The sequence below is a fragment of the Nannospalax galili genome, unplaced genomic scaffold (assembly GCF_000622305.1).
Source record: "Nannospalax galili isolate Female #2095 unplaced genomic scaffold, S.galili_v1.0 scaffold879, whole genome shotgun sequence".
Classification (NCBI taxonomy): Eukaryota; Metazoa; Chordata; class Mammalia; order Rodentia; family Spalacidae; genus Nannospalax; species Nannospalax galili.
The window spans coordinates 3,545,769-3,563,589 of NW_008346261.1; the positions used below are offsets into that span (position 1 = coordinate 3,545,769).

A 17,821-nucleotide genomic window follows, 5' to 3' on the forward strand; every position below is an offset into this window, starting at 1 on the left:
CTGGGCTCCCTGCCACACTCGTCCCTTCACCCTATCTCTCTTCTACACTGAAGTTTTGGTTAGCTCTCTATTACCCACAAGATAAAGCTCAAGTTTTAGTGAGATTCTGTACTGCGCATGCTCCCATCTCTCCAGCCTGTCGTATATACTCTTGTACCCAAATTCTTCCTTCCTGCTGAACAGACCTATTCACCCATGTGTTCCTGGTCCATGCCTTTCCCTCTGTCACCTTCCATGTCTGGTGTCTCTGACTCTGTCTCTCTCCCTCTCTCTTCTTCAGACTGGTCTTGAACTTGCTCTGTAGCAGAGGATGACCTTGAACTCCTGAAACTCCTGCCTCTACCTACCCAGTGCTGAGATTCCGGGCATGCACCACCAAGTCCGGTTTATGCAGGGCTGGGCATGGAACCAAGGGCTTCATGCATGTTGGGCAAGCATCTTGCAGCCTGAACTACATCCTCAGCCCTCCTAGTTAAGTCTTTATGCATATTTCCTGTTGCCCAAATTAGACAAGAAACTGCAGAAGCTCTAAATTATGTTGGACAATCAATAAGATTTGCTTTATTGAGATGATGACACTGGTGTAAAAAATATCTTGGCTTAACCTAGTTATTCAAGTCTTGGTTGTCGGTTCTAACGGCTGTTCCAGGAATCCATTTTCTAGTGTAATTAAAATAATGTGGCTATTTAAAGTGTAGCTAGAGTCTATGATCTCTGTGTTTTTCTCTTTGTGCTTTCTTTTCCCCTAATTTAGGGTCACCATAGCCCATTACAAGTTAGACAGAATCAGAGCAGGCTGAGCCATCACGAGTAGCTCATCACTGAGGATAGGGCCAGAAAGTTGGGAGAAACAAGCAGCTGGGCCTCTTTGTCTATCCCAGACCTAGTTCCCGTCCTCACTTCAGTGCCTGTTTCCCAGCTGCCTGGAGGCTCTTTCAAAAGCAACAGAACTCGGGAGTTCCTAGTCTGTGTGACGCATTCTTCAGTCTCTGTGCCAGATGGAGTTTGGAGTCCTGGAGAGGACATCCCCGAGAAGACTTTCTGCTCCCCTGATGACTAAACCACAGTGGTGACACCCTCTGGGTACCACACGGTGTGCTCACTGGGACCGCCTTTAAATGTCTGAATTCTCTCTCCTTCCCTCCTGGAGCTCCACCCAGATGATGTGGAGCACATCAGGATAATAGATGTTCTGGAAGACAGTGGTGGAGGCTGGAATTGAGGTGAGGTTTGGATTGGAATTCCTTCTATTCTGGTGGGATCCTATGGAGAGGTGAGTGTTTGCCTCTTCTTCTTCTCAGTGCTGGGAATGGGCCAGACACCAGGGTGTCTGCTCTCTTGTCATCTTAACAGATACTGTAGGCATACACTAAAGCATGCCCTCTCCTATGCAGGCAACTCAGTGGGGGCAATGCTTTTTAAAACATGGCTCTCATGTACCTCAAACAGAAGAAGACCATGGCTAGGTTCTTTTGGCAAAAGCAGAGGCTCTAACCTTTCCTGGCATCTCCTGTTTTAAATATACGGTCTCCAATAGAGTAGAAACTTAAATCTGTGGGGGAACAGCTCATGGGGCCAGGAGCTTCATTGTTATCTTCCTTTGTCCAAACCCTGGAATCTGTCTCCTGAATCTCAGCCTATACCTAGGGTACTGTTACTCTAGAAAATTTAATTCAGTTCAGCGCAGTTCAAACAATTATGTATTGAATGATTGTTTGGGTGATCTGAGTCTAATTCTTCCGCTTAGGAAGGTCACTGGTCATTGGAGCAAAAGGCATAAGGGAATTGTTCACTTGTTAGGCAAGTTCTTGCCACATTCTAGGTATTTCAGTTCTGGACTATTTCAAGATAGGCAGGATTTTTGCCATCTTGAAGCTTAGAGTTGACAATAATTAAAAAATATATCACTGTATGTCCTAGTTTGTTCTTCATTGCCGTGACAAAATACTCTGACCACTACCAACTTGGGGAGGAAAGGGTTTATTTAGTTACATATCCCAAGTCACAGTTCATCCGGGAGCCCAAGGTAGGAACTCAGGGCAGGAACCTGGAAGCAAGAGCTGGAGCACAGGCCATGGAGGAACGCTGCTTACTGGCTTGCTCCCCTGTCCCCTGCTTAGCCTCCTTTCTTACGCAACACAGGCCTACCTGCCCAGGAGTGGCACCGCCCACAGTGGGCTGGGTCCTCCCACATCACTCATCAAGAAGATGCCCCTCAGACATGGCCACAGGCCAGTCCAATAGAGGCAATTCCCCAATTGAGGCTCCCTCAACCCAGGTGTGTCAAGTTGATACTAAAGCTATCCGGCACACTGTATAATAATGAACCTTAAGAATGCTGGGAAATAAGGGCACATAAAATCTGAGGGCTCATAGGACTGGAGAGATGGCTCAGTGGTTAAGAGCACTGGCTGCTCTTGCAGAGGACCTGGGTTTGGTTCCCAGCACCCACATGGAGGCTAACAACAGTCCAAAACTCCAGTTTCAGGGGATCAGATGCTCTCTTCTGACCTCAGCAGGAATTTCGGGACACTGGTACACTTAATGTACATTCAGGCAAAACACTCATACACATAAAATAATAAATACAATTTTTTTTAAATCTGAGGGAGTGTTAACAAGGGGCCCAATACAGTCAGGGTGGGGAGGTGGCATTTGAGGTAAGGATGGAAAATGGCCTTAAGCAGGGGAGTAGAGGAAAGGAACAATATCAGGCAAGAGAGATATGGCGTGCTCACATTGTGATAGAAGACATTCTAGTGTTGGGAGGACCCAGGAGGTTCACCTCACCCAGACTTGGCAGGACCTTGGTCAGATGGCCAGATGAAGCCTGACTATATACCTGTGCTCTTCCCTTTGCCAGGGTCCACTTGCCAGGATACCTGTCAGGCTCTAATCCCCCAGGTCTCCCATGTGTTTGTGTCTATCCCAGGCCACCACTGGATTTCACATTTTACTAATTCCAATGACTCTTCTCCTAACCCCTGCTGTGGGCTATAACCCAACCTCCCCTCCAGTCCCACATTCTAGAGCTTGGCCTGTGCCCACCTCTTGGACCCCTCTGTGTACTATAATTAGCTGCTTTTCTTACTGCTGTGACACAGTAGCTGACCAAAGTAACTTAAGGAAGTTTATTTTGGCTCACAGTCTGAAGGTGCACTGAGGGTATAGTTCATCATGGGGGGCAGGGCAGTGGTGGCAGCAACTCTAGCTGTGGCAGCAGGAGCTGGAGGCAGCTGCTAAAATTGTGCCCACAGCCAAGAAAGAGGAAAGATGAGAGTTCAGCTCACGCACATTCTCTTTTTTTCTTCTTTTTCATTAAGCTCAGCACTCTGGACCATGGAATGGTGTCACGTGCATTCAGAATGGACCTTCTCTTCTCAGTTAAGCCTCTCCGGAGCACCCTCAGAGCACTCCCAGAGGTGTGTGTCCTAGGTGATTCTAAATCTAGTTGACAGTAAACATGAACCATCACAGTAGGTTAATGATGATGAGTAGATAAGAGAAGAGAAAATAGAAATCTTCTATGATTTTTCAGTATTTAAACTCCACAAAGCCCAGGAGATAGCTTGTTTGGTAAACTGCTTGCCACACAATCATGAGTCCAGAGTTTGATTCCCAACACCCATCTAAAATCCAGGCACGGTGGCACATGCCTGTAATCTGGGGAGGCAGAGACAGGAGGATTCTGGGGGTTCACTGGCTAGCCAGGCTAGCTGAATTGGTGAGCACCAAGTTCAGTGAGACCCTATCTCAAAATAGAAGGTGGTAAATTAGACTCTGTAGGCATATATATACATATATATATATGTACATATATAATAGAGTAATCAGTTTGGGTGGGGAGTAAGTAAGGAGAAGTTTTGATACGGGACCTAAATATCAAAATATATTGCATGAAAATTACAAAAATTAAATAAAAAAGATCTTATACAAAATAAAAGATAGAGAGTGATTAAGGAAGACACCTGATGTAGCTCTCTGGTCTGTGTACACACACGTATACACAAAGCCTCTACAGCTTCATATAAGATACCTGAGATTCTCACAGGTACAAGAGACCATGGCTCTTTCAAGCTCCCTTTGAATAATTCCCGCTTTGTGAGATGTTTTCAGTGTGTCATACAGCTCCAGATTTTCTTGCCATTTTTTTTTTGTGTGTGTGTGTTTGTGTGTGTGTGTGTATGTGTGTGTGTGTGTGTGTGTGTGTGTGTGTGTGTGTGTACTCTGTTCTATCTCGCACTGCCTTATCCCCTTGAGACAGGGTCTCTCACTGAAACTGGAGAGAGACTGGCAGCCAGTAAACTCCAGCAATCCTCTTGTCTCTGCCCCTCTACAGTTCTGGGGTTACAGGCACACATGACCATGTCCAACTTTTCATGTAAGTTTTGGGAATTTGAACTCTTCACACTTGAAGTCTTCACACTTGCATAGCAAATACTCTTCTTACTTGCTAAGCTATCTCCCTGACCTTCTTTTATTTTATTTTATTTATTTATTTGTTTACTTAGTTATTTTTGTGTATGAGTGTGTGCAAATGTATGTGTGTGTGCATGTGTGTGCACATGCAAGTGGAGGCCAGAGGTAGACATCAAGGGTCTTCTATCATTCTCTGTTTAGTTTTTAAAGAGTCTCTCATTGAACCTAGAGCTCACTGATTGTCTAGATGGCTAGTCAGCAAGCCCCAGGATCTGCCTGTTTCTGCCTCTATCCAATTGCTAGGCTTAAGGGTATGTGATACCACACCTGGCTTTTTTTTTTTTAACTTATTTTTTTTCTTTAGTGAGTGCTGCAGATCCAAATTCAGGTCCTCATAGCTAGCAAGCATTTTGCCTACTGAGTCATCTCTCCAGCCCCCAGATATCATTTTTAACAAAATTAAGTTGGATTATTAGGCTGATCCATTATAAGAAATCATTAATAGAAGTATTTTGAGAATATAATATAAATCCAATCTAAAACATGCTCAATTCTCTGGAAAGGAGGCAAATGATGATCTAGGAATGAGATAACAGAGAAATGCTTTGATCTTGGTACTATTCATGTAAATACAGGAGTTTGGTCAGGCCAGCATTGCCTCACCTGATATTTGTCATATTCTTAAGAAAATTAAGCTTGGAACTTGAAATACATTTAAGAAGCCTGTGACCCAGTGGTTCTCAAAGGCTGTATCTGAATTAGTAGAAAGTTTGTTAATAACACAGATGCCTAGAACTTGTTTCTAATCTATAGAATTCAAATGTCTTTCATTGGAGCTGAAGAAACTATTTCTAATACTCATCTAAGCGAGTCTGACATTGTGGCCATGTTTGGAAATTTCTAATCCAACTGAACGATTCCACATTATGTCCATCCTATTCAAAGTGTGGTCCAAGGACCTGCAGCAGTGGAATCTTCTTGGGAGCCATCTAGAAATTCAGAGTCTCAGATCTACTGAATCAGAGTATTATCTCAACAAGATTCTTAGGCAGTATCTGATCATATTAAAGTGATACATGATCACGAAGTCACTGCCTGAACATTTCCTGGGGTGGAGAGCTCGTTGCTTTGCTGGCAACTTGCTTCATTGCTGGGAAGCTATTTTAAATTATCGGACCCACCCTTCCTGGGTTAAGAGTTGAAGAAGACAACACTGGAGCCAGAAAGACTAGGTAGGAACTGGTCATCTAGGCAAGAACTAATGGTAGCCTAGAGTCCTTCCTTCCATCCTCCCTTCTTCCCTTCCTGTCTCTTCTTCTTCCCCCTTTGCCTTCCTCTCTCCTTATGTTTTTTTTTTTTTGTTTTTTGTTTGTTTTTTTTTTTTTTTTATAAACAGAGTTCCTCTGTGTAGCCTGGAACTTGAGAGCTTTGCTCCTTGGCTTTCAGAGTTCTGGGATTATACACTATCTTATGCTCTTTCTTGTGGGAATGGCTTTTCTAGAACAGAATTAGTTAATCATATGCTTTGAGGTCATTTAGAACTACATATTCAATCTGTTTTCTACTGTACACTAAACTTGTTTAAATGTAATTAGCCTTTAAGAAAAAAATTTCCAATGTAATTCATTCTTACAAAATAAGATGAATACAGAGCTTTAATCTTATAACATGTTCCCTGTCGTGACTCTGTTATGCCCCTGACTCAGAACAATGTACGTGTGCCTGAGATGTGGTAATTAAACCTAAGTCCACTGTTGAAAGCAGTGATGATGTTGAAAACAATGAATCCCACACTAGTGTTGGAAACAACATGTGGGCTTAGGTTAATAACTTCTGTTTGTGGTTTTGTACGCTGTTCTGAGTCAGTAGGGTCAGAAAAAAACTCCTTCCCTTTGTAAACTTTGGTTAAAGATTCTTGGAAACGAAGTTCCTCATTCCTTCACCATACCCTGACAGATATGCTGTTCAATAAATAAAAGAAGATGCTCTTCATTTAGGAGGACAGAGCAGTTGTGAGAGAAATCAGAACTCCTCAGAGCAGATCAGGCTCCCTCTTGGTTAAATGACTCAAGAGGCAGTTTTTCCTTTATATAGCACTTCATCTTCCCTTCCTTCCTTCCATCCTTCCTTCCTTCCTTCCTTCCTGCCTGCCTTCCTGCCTTCCTTCCTTCCCCTTCCTTCCTTCCTTCCTTCTTTCCTTCCTCCCTCCCTCCCTCCCTCCCTCCTTCCTTCCTTCCTTCCTTCCTTCCTTCCTTCCTCCCTCCCTTCCTTCCTTCCTTCCTCCCTCTCTCCTTCCTGCCTTCCTTCCCCTTCCTTCTTTCCTTCCTTCCTTCTTTCCTTCCTTCCTTCCTTCCTTCCTTCCCCTTCCTTCCTCCCTCCCTCCCTCCCTTCCTTTTGTATAATGTTTTAAAGATTTATTTACTTCCATTTTATGTGTATGAGTGTTTTGCCTGCACGTATGTATATGTACCATGTACATGCCTAGTACTTATGGAGGCCAGGAGAGGACCGCAGATTCCTTAGAACTGGAGTTATAGATGGTTGTGAGTTGCCATGTGGGTGCTGGGAACTGAACCTGAGTGCTTTTAACTGCTGAGCCATCTCTCCAGCCCCTTGAGCTATTTGTTATAGTGAGTCCACTCACTATTCCTTACAAAAATGGGACAACTCTTAAAAAGTTGGTTAAGAGAGACAGAGTCACATTATCACATTTCACCCATACATAAGTACTGAATTTACATCATTTCCACCCCTTCCTCTCCCCCTTCCATTTTATATTGCGGGGAGAATCTCTTCTTACAGAGATGTAGCTTATTCTTTATTTTCACATATACATGGGTCAGTGTGAAGCCAAGCTTGTCTCTTTCTGGTGGAGTCTTACTGATGGTTGTTAGAGGCTGCTAACTCAATCCAACATTTCAAATTCCCCAAACATCCTCCTAACAAAAAGCCCGCATGGCACATCAGTTTAACTCCTTTCTACTTGTGCTGGACAGCTTCAGTTGTCAACTTGACACACTGGGTAGAGGGAGCTTCAATTGGGGAATGTCCTCCATTGGATTGGTCAGTGGCCATGTCTGTGCAGCATTTTCTTAATTGTTGAGTGATGTGGGAGGGCCCAGTGCCAGCCCACTGTAGGAGACGCTGGGCAGGTGGTCCTGTATTGTATTGTATGTCTATGGGACAGGGGAGCAAGCCAGTAAGAAGTGTTCCTCCATGGTCTGTGCTCCAGGTTCCTACTCCGAGTTCCTACCTTGGGCTCCCTCAGTGATGAACTGTGACCTGGGATAGGAAAGACAAATAAACCCTTTCCTCCCCAAGTTGGTATTGGTCAGAGTGTTTTGTCACAGCAATTGAAAGCTAATTAGAACACTAATCATTGCAAGACCATGGTTCAGCAGCACTGACATCTCGTAAAAATGCGGAATCTATTTCTGGTGTAGTGTCAGCTTTGAAGGCTGAGGTGGGAGAATCGCTTGAGCCCAGGAGTTCAAGACTAGCCTGGGTAACCTCAGGAGACCTTGCCCCAGAAAAAAAAAACAAACAACAACAACAAAAAACTTAGTTCCCATCTTAGAGTTATTAAATCAGAATCTGCGTTTGATTAAGATTCCCAGATATATATATATATATATATATATATATGCAAATTAACTTTCAGGAACAGACAAATCACTCATTTCACAATCTCTTAAATAACACTGCTAACTTTCCAGCCCTGGATCAAGCCTTATCTCTTCTGTATAGCCAAATTCATAAAATAGAAAGTCTTTAATTTCAGCTTTCTTACTTCCTGGTCCTATATTCTGTGTTACTTAGTATGCATTCCCTGGCTCCAAGTCACCAAAACAAAACAACCTTCTTTTAATTATTATTATTTTTATTACTATTTCATGTGTATGAGTGTATTGCCTGTGTGTAAGTGCACTCGGGTTGTACAATGCCTGCAGAGGCCAGAAGAAGTCATCAGACCCCTGAAACTGGAGTTAGGATGGTTGTTAGCCTTGATGTGGGTGCTGGGATTCAAACCCGGGCCTTCTGCAAGAGCAGCCAATGCTCTTACCACTGAGTCATATCTACAGCCCCAAAACAACCTTCTTAAATTGACTTAATAGAGAATTTTCATATCTGATGCTGAACACGTGGGTGATGATTATAGTATTTGCTTCATATTGTTGTTGCTACTTTGTAACAGTTTCTATTTAAGTTGTGGTAAAATACACATAATATAAAAATATCAACTTAACCATGTTTACATTTATTTATTTATGTTTATTTTATGTGTGTGAGTGTTTTGCCTGCATATATGTAAGTGCGCCACATACGTGCAAAGCCATGGGGGCCAGAAGAGGGCATCAGATCCCCTGGAACTGGAGGTATGAATGGCTGTTACCTGCTATGTGGGTCCTGGGAATTGAACCCAAGTCCTCTGCAGGAAAAGTCAGTGCCCTTAACCATTGAGCCCTCTCTCTAGTTCCTCGTCTTAACCATTTTTAAGAATCTAGTTCAGTATTGTGTAGAGTAGTCACTTTTTTTTTTTTGGTCTTTTTGAGCCAGCTCCCTGTAGCCCCAGCTGTCCTGGAACTCACTATGTAGACCAGGCTGGCCTTGAACTCACAGAGACCTGCCTGCCTCTGCCTCCCGAGTGCTGGGATTAAAGACGTGCACCACCACGCCCGGCTCACATTATTGTACAACTAATATTTGTTCCATATTTTTGGTCATCTGAGATTTAAAAAACAAAACTCTCACAAGAGTCCAAAGATGTTACTGCCTTTTTCATAATGGTCAGAAACTGGAAACAACCTACATGTCCATCAATTAATGAACAGATAATGAAGGTGTGGTATGTTTACACAATGGAATATTATTCAGCTCTTTAAAAAATGAAATTCAAAGGTCAGTGACTGAAACTGCAAATAATCATCCTGAGTGAGATTATTACATCTCTCAACTCTTACCAGAGAAGGTCCCTTATGCAGCAGATGGCGATTAACACACAACTGGCCGATGTGCAGAGAACAAGAGGCTGCAGAGTGCTCACCCCTAGGACACCTATATCAATTTATGCCTCCCAAGACTCAGGGATTATTGCAGAAGAGGGGGCAGAAAGATTGCAAGAGTCAGAGGTGGTAGATGACCGCAGGGAAATAGAACTTTCCAGACAGCCCAGCAGTAACTCATATGAACTCACAGCAGTGGTGACAGTATGCACAAGTCCTTGCAAGCTCAAACCAAACAAAATCCCAGCATAGACATGGGGAGGTGGGTAAGAAACTCCAACCTAATGAAATATTGGCAACCAATGGCTGTTGGGAGGGCAGAGACGTCTTTTTCAATGATGAGACTCTTAGTAGGTTAATCAGGCTCCAGTGGATGGACCCATACTGAAGGACATTTGGGGACACAAATTAGACTCTATAGGCATATATACATATATATGGCATTAAATTGAGGAGGGAACAGTGCAGGGAGGTGTGGATAGGGGAGGGATCTAAATCCCATCAAATTATATTGTATGAAAATCGCAAAATTTAATTAAAGAGATTTAAAAGAGTCCACAGACAGGGCAGATTTCAGGGTTGATTCAGTTCAACGGTCTGGCTTCGTGTACTCTGCAGTTCTTCTGCTCTGCCTTCTCCAAGCGTCAAGCTTCAATCCCATGTTTCCAAAGAGCAAGATGGCAGACTACTATGTTCAGAGAAGGCAAAGAATCTCTTAAAGAGAAAGTATAGTTTTCCCCCAAATTTTGGCCTTTTCTCACATCTTACTGGCCTAAATTGGTTCATGTACCCATCTATTCCTTGATTGACAAAAAGATTCTGAGGGCCATTACATTATGACTTTAGAAAGATCATCTTGGCTTCAATATGGGTAAGATTTAGAGGAGCCAGTATAGGAATCAGGATGATCAGGTGGAACTCATCATGTAGGTAGGTGAGAACTAATGGTAGCTTGGAAAATGCTAGTGATGGGTGGCTCTGGAGGTGGAAAGCTGGAAACGATTCCAAAGACATGTCTATGATGGAGCTATTAATTCCATTTTCTTCTGTTCAACACATAGAAATATACTCCCCTCTATTGTCCTGAAGAGAACAATGAAAGCATTGTGTCCTACCTTGAATTTACCCTGCCTCCTGGGAGAGTCACATGCTGTTTCGCTGAGGTTGCTGTTTAGATTTTCAAACAAACTATAAACCTAGTAACCGATCAACCAACAAAGCGGCAACTATAGCAAATACCAGGGAGCACCACTGAAGGACTGGAGAGGAGGGAGAATGAGAGGAGAGGAGTCTGGGCACATAGAGTGATTGCTGTTTATTTTGGAGACTCAGGACCAAGAAACAGGGCATTTTGGTTCCCATGAAGCATTCCTGGGTAGAGCCTCTGATTGGATGGCATATTGATATCTGAGATTGAACTCTTAAGAGTTATGTCTCTGGAGAACCCAGAAGATGGATGATAGTGAGGAGGGAGCAGCCCATTCATCCTTGAGCTTGGGTCATGACCATCTCAGCAAGAACCACGGTAGATTAGGGGCCCCTGTTGAGAGCATAGGTTTTCTACCTTGAACCTAGGAAGTGGGAAGAATCATAGTAATGACTGGCATGGGGCATTTTATCAGCTTTGATGAGTTGGAGCTTGAAACCAGATTTAATTGAATACATGCTATAAGTATTTGTATTCAGTTACAAAGTATTTGTATTCAGTTATAAAGTAGTTGAGAAGAAATACAATGTGCTCCTCAGCTGTGGTCATTTCCTCCGCCTGCTGTTCTAGCTATCTGTGGCTTGCTCCCTCACCGTCTTCATGGTAGTTTATTGCTTAAGTTACAAAGTATCCATGAGTATTTCCTGATTTCCCCTTTCAAACTTTTCAGACTCTTTTCTTCCCATAATTCTTATTATCCATCCTTGCTTATTTTTCCTTATGGCACTGGCCCCCGTGTACTATCGTATGTTTTACTTTTTCATTTGTGAGATCAAATAATGTAGATTCTTTGAGGGTAGATACTTTTTATTATACTACACTTCCCAAGGCTGTCAATCAACAAATATTTGCTAAATTAAATAATTAACAAATTATGGAGCAAACACATAACTACATTCTATGGCCATAGACATGATTACTGACAAGTGTCACATACAACAATTTATTTTGCCACCAAATTTCAATTCCAGTAGCTGAAGCCAAAGGCTTCTTTCCAGACAATAGTCAAGTTCTAGTTTTCAAAAGAGGCTGTAGTTAGCATTCTGACCAGTAGCATTTAGTATTGTCTACCTTTTATATTTTAGCCATTGTAATAGGTATATAGTAATATCTTATTGTCATTTTAAAAGTCAAACTTGGACACATAAATATTGTTTGTATATAAACATAGACTTTCAAAAGATCAGTGATGACTTCGAGAATGTATTGAGAGTGAACTTGAAAGAATTCTAGGTTGGAAAAAAGTTACAGAAACAAGAAAAGGAGAAGGCTAACTTTTTAGAATTTATTGAAGAAATTAATGTCTTTGTGATTTCCAGAAAAAAATACCAAGAAAGGGAGGATTACAGAGGGTAAATTTGAAAGTCTGGGTACTTCTAAAAAATTGGCAGCAACTCTTCTTGGAAGGGGAGGGGACGTAGGAGCCAATATCATGGAAGACCTACTATTTGGAATATTCCTGTTGCTCCAGGTCTTGACGTGTTAATAGAAATCTGGACTAACTTGTTGGGACACGCTAGGGAGAACGGAGCTGCTGAAGATGACAGCAGTTACTGACCAGAAGCTCTGTATATTTCTTGAAAAGAGGTATTTTTGCTCTGTCTAGGACAGATGAGCAAACTGCTGCAGAGAGGGAGGGTCTGTGGTACTACAGCAGTCCTGTTTATGTGCTTTCACTGTGTAATCTGTTGCCACGCTGTTTGGAAGGGTTCCGGAAGAGGTGAGGGTGCTCACTCTTGGTCCTGGGTAAGCTGACCTGATGAATAAACTATTTTTCAGTAGCTGTGACTAAAATGCTCAAGAGAACGACTAAAGGAAGGAAAAACTTGTTTTGCTCATAGCTTCAGAGGAGGGTATGGCAGAGCACCTCACCTCATGATGGCAAAGCAGATCAGAGCAGCATCAGCAAGGGGCTGGGGCAATATAATCCCTATAGCCCCTTCAGCGATTTACTTTCTCTAACCACGTCCCACCTCCCAGTAACCTGTTCAACACTTGTATCTATAAGTGGATTAAACATTCATTGGATCTGAGACTTCAATAGCTAATCACATTTGGAAACCTGCACAGACACAGTGAAGGTATGGTTTACTAATCTCCCAGGCATTGCTCAATCTAACCAAGTTGAAAATCAAGATTAACCATCATGCCTGGGTTTAATCCTTCTCCCACCCACCCACTGTTTCCTGGAGTCATTTCCTCAAAATATCCATGTAGCAGATGCAGGTACTGCCTCTGCAGATCTTTTCCAGTCCTGAGCTTGTTGATGCTAACCACTCATGCCTACACCCGTACCAGCATTGTCCTTGGCTGTGGGAGCTGCCCTGCCAAGAGGTGTCTAAGAGTTTCCATTCTGCTTCTTCTATGGAATCAGTACATTCTCCGAGAAGCCCTGATTCCAATATGATGGAGACTTGTATCTAGAAATCAAGGTCTGGGTACTAAGGCGTGCTCCTTTCTATTGGGAAATGGCTGCCTCTAGGTTTCCTCAATAGACAGAACTAGAAAATACATATATATATACACCAATTAATGCATACTTGTACATAGCTATACTGAATTAAATTCTGAACCTGTCTCTATCATATTTTAGAGAATGCCATGAAGTTTTATTCCTAAGCCTAACTGATCAAGCATCACTGGGTCCTCTTGGCAACTGATAGGTGCTGGAAGGAAAGTCAGTTTTCTTTAAGAGTGTGATGCCAGGTAGGTTGATGGTGCTCCATGTGATGAACCTACAGCCAAGAGTATTTGGGAAACACAAATTGCACTTGATAAGCCTTAAAAAATCAAGAGGACAGGAAGTGAGTGGGGAGTTAGGGAGATGGGAGTTGATCTGAGATGAGATGGAGGCTGAATATGATCAAAACACATTTTATAAAATTCTCAAAGAATTAATAAAAATATTAAAAATTCCAACCCTAAAAAAATTGCTAACCGAAGTTTGCTACAAAAAAATTAGTGAATAGAGTTGAGCATTGGAAGGCAATTTGTTTTGTGTTTATTTTGCAGCTTTCTGTCAAAATACTGGTTTCCAAAATTACTTAATTGCTTCCCTTTTCCTTGCTCCTTTCTGTGGGGCTATATTCATTCATAACACAGACTTATTCATCATAGTTTGCATTCTATTTTAAGTCCCTCTCAACACCTGGTAAATATCTAAAAATGTGCATGCAGTAGAAATCATTCATTGTGATAGGACCCTTGGGAGGTAATTAAGTCATAAAAAAATCACTCATTGTGATACATATTTCTATAGGTTTGAACAAATGCAATGATTTGTACCCTCACCACCACAGATCTGTATAGAACAGTCATATTAGTGCCCAGATTCCCTCATGCTGCCCCTTTATAGTCAGTCTCTATACCCAAACCCAATTCCAGACAGCCACTGATCAACTTCCCATCTCTCTATTTTTTTTTCTAGAATGCCATATAAAAGATATCATACACATAGTCTTTTTTCCCATATTTTTTATTTGGAATGATGACATTTAGATCCATCCATGTGGTTTTATGCATCTATGTTTTGTTTTATTACAGAGCACTAGCCCATTCATAGATATAATACCCTTCTTTAAGCATTAACATATTGTGGACATCAAGGCTGGTTCTCCTTTTTACTATTATGAATAAAATTTCTCTGTATATTCATAGACATTTTCATTTCTCTTGATTAAATAGGAGTGGAGTGCTACCTCATATGGTATGTAAATATTCTACTTTATATACCATATGAAAGTTCTAGTTTTCAAAAGAGGCTATAGTTAGCATTCTGACCAGTAGCATTTAGTATTGTCTACCTTCTATATTTTAGCCATTGTAATAGGTATATAGTAATATCTTATTGTCATTTTAAAAGTATCTAAATCACATTTAATGAAGTGGGCTCCTTCCATTCTAAGACAATGGAAAAAATAAACAGATTATATTCACGTAGGAGACACAAGTTGCAAAATGGGTATGAAGATTAACACGTTTCAGTAGTACATCCCAAACTGCTGCTGATGACCTGATTCCAAAATATCACACAATTCCCTATATTAAGGGTCACAATTCATAGGTTTCCTGAGATATTAACCACAATTTACAGAGAAGATTTCTTATAAATTTAGTTATGAGTCTGTAACCTAAAAACTTAAGCAAGAAGTTGCCTCTAAATGAGAGGATTCTGGGACTGAAGAGATGGCTTTGTGGTTAAGAGCACTTGCTGCTCTTGTGGGAGACATGGGTTTTGTTCCCAGCACCCACAGGGTGGCTAACAACCATCTGTAACCCCAGTTCCAGGAGATCTGATCCCTCTTCTGGCTTCCTTGGGCATTGCACACATGTGGTGTACTTACATACATGCAGGCAAAACTCTCACACACATAAAATAAAAATAAGTAATTTAAATAACAGGATTCTAAACTATGAATCTGCTATGTGTGATTTAAGGAGAAAAATATATTTAATGTGTAACTATTAAAGTGCTAGATTTTGATATCTAAATTATCCTATAAGCTGTTTGGTATGAATAAACCTGTCCTTTCTGTTTAGACTTCTGGCTGAGACTCAAAGAAAGGACCTGAGCTTAAAACGGTTAGGAAATTCTTCACATGGTTTCATATGAACATTTGCAAAGTGGAAGGTCTTTTTCTTTAGAGTCCAAAGAAGAAAAAGGAATTAGAACGGATCTGTTTATCTTCTAGCTGTGGCTCCAATGTTGCCATAAACCTCTGATGAAGAATTTCCTAGGATGAGGTTGCAAATGGCATTGCTCACCATCTTGATGTTTTGGAAAGAGCCAAGGATTTGAACTTTCACATCAGCCAAAACAATCTGCGTCCTGTGTCACATTCTCAATAGTGAATTTTGTTGTCCCTCCTTTGCCAGGAATTCTTCCTATTGCCCTTGGCAGATGGTCTTCCGTTAGGGCCTTAACGCCGGTAATTTCAAAAGACTCTAGGAAGAGGACATCCAGCCTGAGAAGGGCAAGTGTGTCCTCTACCTGAAACCCAGGAACAAAGGCCTTTCTCAGAGCACTGACATCCTTGGTGTCTTTACAAGTCCTGATTTCCGTGTTTCTTAATTTCAAATTAAAACAAAGCGAATCTGCAGGGCGTGGTGGTGCACAACTTTAATGCTAGCACTTGGGAGGCAGAAGCAGGTGGATCTCTGTGAGTCTGAGGCCAGCCTGGTCTACATAGGGAGTTCCAGGCCAGTTGGGGTTACAGGGAGACCCTGTTTCAAAAAGACTGACTGACTGACTGACTGACTGAATGAATGAATGAATGAATGAAGCAAATCTGAAATCCCAAATGGTCTATAATAGGATTTAATATCTTCAGCCAGTTTTCTTTGATATGTATGTTAGCTGAGACTGGAATTTTCCTTGTTCCTTCCTTCCCACTCGGCAGTCTGTCTCCAGAGAGCTGAGAAAAGACTGGTCTCTTTGCTAGCTGGGCCTTCTCCATATCCATGCATCTGGTATCCCCATCCTCCCCCAGTGGCACACCCTGCCACTGTTGTGGGTGGTCCTGGCAAAGCTGTCTTTCACCCCAGTGCTCTGCCTCTCCATTTCTGCCATGTCCAGACCCACTCTGTCTCTCTTTTTCATATTTAATTTCTTGATGATTAATGATATTTCGCATCTTTTTGCAAGCTTGTTGCCATTCACATGTCTATTTGAATATTTCATTCCACTGCTTTCTGGTGTCCACCACTTCTGGTGAGAAATGAGCTGCAGTTCTCGCTAAGGATCCCTGGAGCATGGGGGTTCACTCGCTGCTTTCCAGATTCTTTCTTTGCCTTTTACTTTTCTAAATTATGTGTCCTTGCGTGTATTTCTTTGAGTTTATCAGACTTTGTTGAAATTTTGAATGTATAGAAAATAGATTAATATTTTTAATCAAATTAGGGATCTTTAACCATTATTATTTATTTTTTAATTTTATGTATATGAGTATATTGTCTGCATGTAAGTTTACCCGTTTCATGCAATGTCTGCAGAGGTCAGAAGAGGGTGATGGATTCCTCTGTAACTGGAGTTATGGATGGTCAGAGGGTGATGGATTCCTCTGTAACTGGAGTTATGGATGGTTGTTAGCCTCCACGTGGGTGCTGGGAATCGAGCTCAGGTCCCCTATGAGTGTAGCCAGTGCTCTTATCCACTGAACCATCTCTCCAAATCCTTTAGTTATTATTTTTGATGATTCTTTCTGATCCCTTTTCTCTCCTTTAAATATATGTTTGCGGTGGCGCACGCCTTTAATCCCAGCACTCGGGAGGCAGAGGCAGGTGGATTTCTGTGAGTTCAAGGCCAGCCTGGTCTACATAGTGAGTTCCAGGACAGCTGGGGCTACAGGGAGACCCTGTCTCAAAAAGACCAAAAAATATGTTTTCATATTTAGTTATATGTAAGGCTTTGTTCACTTTTAGTCACTTTTTTTTTCTGTTCCTTGAAATGGGTTACCTCGACTGGCTGATCTTCAAGTGTGCTTTATTCTGGAAGTGCTAATCATTAGTACTCATTTTATAATCCAGAAATGGTCTAGCTTGGTTAATGTTTCACGTGCTCTTGAAAAGACTGCATTGTCTTAGGGGCATAGTCTACAAATGCTAACTTGTTCAAATTAGTTGATGATGTGTTCAAATCTTCTATATTATATTCACTGATTTTTCTGTCTGTCTGAATGTTTGGTTATTTACTGAGAGAAAAGTATTGATATCTGCAACTATAATTGTCAATTTATTTCTCCTTTCACATTCATTAATTTTTGCATCGTGTATTTTGAGGTTCTGTTATTAGGTACATAAACATTTAGATTCTCATGTCCTATTAATGAATTGAAGTTTTGTTATAAAATATTATGTAATACCTTTGTTCTGCAATCTATTTTGTCTGATATTAGTATAGTTACTTTTAGATTTCTTTGGATTAATGTTTGTATGGTATATTTTTCCATCCTTTGATTTTCAAGATATTTCTTCATATTTAAAGTGTGGCTCTTTGTCCTTGCATATAGCATATACCTCACTCTTATTTATTTTTTTGAGACTTCACAGCATAAGGACTAAACTCCTGTCTAACATCATGGGTAACCCTTCCATGTCTGTTTCAAACCAAAATGGTTCAGAGCTGACATTTACTGGGTTCTTCCTAAAATAACATGTTATTGGAGAAGCTTTTCAGTTTAAGACATACTTCAGC

At 41.3% G+C, this 17,821-nt stretch overlaps 1 pseudogene; it reads right to left on the minus strand.

The window, feature by feature from the left end:
- Window positions 1-15,309: 15,309 nt before the first annotated feature.
- Window positions 15,310-16,262, minus strand: LOC103741806 (annotated as a pseudogene).
- Between the last annotated feature and the right edge of the window lie 1,559 nt (window positions 16,263-17,821).